The following is a 4,966-nucleotide window of genomic DNA, read 5'->3' on the forward strand; positions in this document are numbered from 1 at the left end:
AATATTAAGGATACTGTCTGTTGTTTTTTGTAACAATTCTTGAAGACCAACTTCTGCAGATATTTCTGTTACGGTAATATTATTAGGTAAAAATTTTTTTTTTGTTTGCAGTAAGGCACGGTAACTCGGGAAGCAATCAGGATGTAGCGCATTTACAACAGAACGTAAAGTGTTGTATTTTCTAACTGACAGATCAATATCATAAAAAAGAGCCAGTGCTTGCTTAGTACTCAAACATTTTTTTTCAGAAGAAAATTTTTCATTAGAAGAATCCATACAGTGTTCTGTAGCGAAACGCAATTCTTCAACGGTATAGTTTTTTAGCAAAGGCTCTACTCTCCGTTTCTTTGTTTTTAAAGAAGAGTCTTCGAATGATTTTCGAGGCCTTCCGACTAAGTTTCTTTCTTCTACATGACTAAGTGAAGGCCCTTGGTTAACTTCAGTTATATCAACAGTGATAGATCCACTTAGCCATTGGCTGTGATTTTTTTCTAACTGGCTGCGGGTTCGATGACTTTTCTGCCATAAATCCTTCATTTTTATACAAAACAAATGACTTTGGTCAATTAAATGGCTTTCTGTTTCACTGCAGATATCTTCATCAAGATTTAATATTGATTTGATTTTCAAAAAAATATTTTTTTCCTTATCATTTTGATTGCTTACCAACCATTCTTCAAATAAAACTCTTTTTGGTATAGTGTAAGCCATATCTAAAAAAATTAAGAACTAAAAAAGGGGCAAATTGGGGCAGGAAAACAACATAGTGTAATAAAGTACACTAGTTGAGGTACTAATATACAAAAAATTGTCGAGGACATATGCGGACATTTTTTTAAAAGTTTTCTCAAAGATAGCTTAATATTAAAATATTGCTATTTTTTCATTTATTTAGTATTTAATATATTAAATAAGTGAGTATAAATCAGTACATACCTATATGTAACTAAGCACCTTTGGTCACTATAACACAATATAATATTTTCTACTTATACGCACAGAACCGGAGAAATACTTATTTTAAAGTGTGGGTATTTTATATGGCGACAAAATAAACAAATTAAATGATAAAGTTTCGGAGCTCCGTTGCGTTGTTTACACGCATTTTATAAAAAAAAAATATTTGTGATAAGTGTCTGCAGCTATTTTGTAAATAGTACGGTACTTAATTTTATTATCGACCGACTTTTATTTTTGGACTTTTGTCCATTAGGCGCAACACTGTGCGTCGGTCTAATTTGGCCGGCCGTGCAAGACATTCGCACACTCGTAATTTATAACTCGGTAAAGACTTCAAGCCATTCCGGAGTGCTTTAGATTGTCGGGTTAATTTGACATTTATATTTACATTTAAGCATTTTATTACACCTTTGTCGTTTAAGTAACTGTGTAAGAAGTAGTAAGTTCGGGTTGTAATAAATGTGAGCTATCGAAATTTATACCAGCAGTCATTCTTTTCCGTCTCCTTATATGGGTGGAAAGTCACTAATCCCCACCAGTTTAATTTTTCATTTATTGATAATCTTGTGATATCTCGTGAATTTTCTTCCTTGGTGTTTATATTAGTTTTTGTGTGATATCGTAGTTTCTTAATTCAGTAATATGGAACATTTAAAAAATAAAGTTTTGGAAGGTCAGACTTATTAGAAGTTATCGCAAATGTAATAAGGATTGGTGATGAGGAAAGTACCCATAATGCTTTTAAGCTTAAAAAATAAAACAGAACAAGCATCTTTGTATTGTGGAGTAGGGCGATCTACTATAATTAAAATTAGAAAAGAAGACCAACATCGACGTGAGTTTGACCCTACAGAGCCTTTATCGACTCCAGGAAAAACACGTAAGAGATTATCAGTACTGGACAAAAATTGATAATGCTGATTTTGGCGTAATAAGAAGAATTATTGAGAAATATTATACAGAATATAAAGTAATACCAACTTTAGGAAAGATGCTGGCGAAAATTAAGGAGGAAATTAAATTCCCATATGAAAAAGACTCACTGCGAAGATTATTAAAAAATAATGGATTTTATTGGAGAAGATGTCAAAACCGGAGCAAATTAATGCTCCTTACATTTTAATGGAATATTCGGAATAACAGAAAACATTAGTTTGAGTGGTCGCTACATTGTAGTATATGCCGGAAACGAAAATGGATTTATTGAGGGTGCATCTTTAATTTTTAAAGCTGGACTATCTACGGGGATTATCACGGGCAAATGAATGAAACAAATTTTACGAAATGGTCAAAGTAAATTTGCTCAAAAACAACAAAATTAATTTTGACGAATCAAATAGAAAATTTAAGCTTTAAGATTTATTATGTGCGCATAAGCCGACCACTAAAAATTATAAAATAGATAACTTTTTGAAAGAACATAGATATATTCCACTAAGAATATCACCCTACATGTGCGAATTAAACCCTATAGAATTAGTATGGGCCGAAGTAAAGCGATATATAAGAAATCATAATACTGGTGATTTAAAAGCTATACCAAATTATTATATGAGGGTATCTAGTCTGTCAGTTCCAATCATTGGAAAAATAACGTCAGACACGTTATAGATATAGAGAATAGGTCTTGAAAACTGACCAGATAATGGAGGACATCACATAACAGTTACTTATGGAATGATAACCGTCCTGTCCTAACTGTGAGTAGTTGCGATCAGGTGAGTCGTGTTGCTCAAGTTAGTAGTTAAATTCCAAGTGAGAAAAAGAGATGACAATATAATAAATATATGGGTCGAATGGATCAGAACATCCACAACCTAGAATTGGTGTTCGTTTCAAGAAATGATGGTGGAGTCTTTTTGCATTTGCGTCCAACCTAACTCAACCGAACCAATAGGCAAAAAGATAGTAGATTGCTACAAGTCCGAAGAGAAGCAGGTGTATCAAAAGAAATATAGAAGATCAATTTCAACTAAAAGGCACTTTAAATCATCAAAGCTGTTAGAAGCACCGGATCATAGCGAAATTAGGTACGACGGTATGAATCATTGGATCGTTCCAGCCAAAAAACAGAATAGGTGCGTCCTATATCCCAAAAACAAGACTTACATATTTGAAAAAATTAACTTTGATTTACATGAAGCTTAACTTAAAGTCTGTCATATGTCATATAAATCATTTTATGATTTCTTGAATTAAACTTGTTTTTTTATATAAAATTGGTTTTCAATGCACTCTTTCACTCCCAGTTAATGTAATATTAATTGTTTTCAGGGAAAAACATGTAAAAAATTTTCAGCATGTATAAATGTTTTTGCAAGAAATGTAATTGAAAATAACAGGACCAGTTAACCAGTAACAGCTGTATAGAATCTGAACGTCTATTATCTTATTAGGTTATTAGTGTATTATATTATTATTATATTATATTATATATATTATGCCAGTAACAGGATAACTGGTAAGAATAACTGTTATTTATAAATAACAGTCGCGGTTATAACTAGTAGTCTATAATAACCGTCTAGCCCATCACTAAGATGTTGGCAGGGCTTCACGAGGAAGGTGTGTTCAGTGCTATGAAAAATTGATGAATATAATATATTATATAATATATATATAATATATATATATTTATATATATATATACAGGGTCCAGCACTGAAACTTTCTTTTTCCAATGATACATGGTGGCGCGACTCGGGGTAGTTGCAGCGCGTTAGTACGCTTAACAGAGAGCGTTGGTGGAGAGATTTGTTTGTTAATCGTCGTCAGTCACCAAAATGCATTGGGCAAGAGAGCAACGCGCTTTCGCCGTTGAGACCTACTATTCACAAGGCGAGACGCGGTTGTTTTTCAGTGATGTGGCACATTTTCACATCACAGGTTGTGTTTACAAACAAAATATGCGCTATTGGAGCGGGATTAATCCCAAAGTAATTCATGAAAGGCCTCTTCACTGGGTTAAGGTCACAGTTTGGGCTGCGATGTCAAGAGTGGGGATCATTGGGCCATATTTTTTCGAGGAGGATAATCGCACAGTTAATGTAAACTTTGAGCGTTATGTGGCAATGATTAACAATTTCATTCTGCCAGCTCTTGAAAATATGGCCTTAGGCGATGTACGGTTCCAACATGTTGGGGCCACAGCCAATACATCACGACTTTCAATGCCTGTTTTGAGACAAAAATTTCCAGTGCGACTTATCTCCAACCGAGGTTACATTCCATGGCCCGCGCGCTCGCCAGATCTAGCTCCATGTGATTATTTTTCAAAGCAAAAGTGTATAACAACCGTCCTGCAACCCGTTACGAGATAGCCAACGTACCGAATGATACTGGAAAGGGTCCACACAAACTTCAGAAATCGGCTACAGCAATGTATCGACAGTAATGGTAGACACTTGTTAAATATTTTGTTTAAAACCACTTGATTTCAAACTTCCCATGTTATTATCTAATGCTAATAAAAAATTAAATAAAAAATGCGTGATATACATGTATTTTTATTTTTTACCTATGAAGAAAGAAAGTTTCATTGCCGGACCCTGTATAAATGATGTATTTTTGATTTTACAATAAGCGGTTTTCTATGTTTATACGTTCTGAATAATGTTTATAATAAGTAAGTAAACATTTTCCTTTTTCTTACACTAACTTGTTTCTTCATTAATTAATTATATTTTTTTCTTATATTTTGAAAAAAAAATATCCTCTTGTAATTAAATCACAATCTTGTATATTAATTTCGGAAATCTGCGATTTCGTATAAAATCCTCGACACATTTGACGCGGTTTGACTCTCGCACGATAATTTAAGAGTCACCCTGCATTATGACACTTTTCAGTAAAAACAATCCCACTGAAACGGGTTTAAAGTATGAATGTCTTTACACACAATATTACGATATATACGATGTACTATTAAAAAAAATATATTCACCCACTAGTAACTATTGCATTTCGCCAACAAACTCAATCATTCAAATAAACGATAAAAATACCC

The 4,966-nt window shown here is 33.2% G+C and overlaps 1 protein-coding gene across 1 annotated transcript in view; it reads left to right on the plus strand.

Moving 5' to 3' along the window:
• Window positions 1-4,966, plus strand: part of LOC126739393 (laminin subunit alpha) — a 328,515-nt gene that overhangs the window by 212,907 nt on the left and 110,642 nt on the right. The gene's annotated exons all lie outside the window — the stretch shown is intronic.

The sequence above is a fragment of the Anthonomus grandis genome, chromosome 8 (assembly GCF_022605725.1).
Source record: "Anthonomus grandis grandis chromosome 8, icAntGran1.3, whole genome shotgun sequence".
Lineage (NCBI taxonomy): Eukaryota > Metazoa > Arthropoda > Insecta > Coleoptera > Curculionidae > Anthonomus > Anthonomus grandis.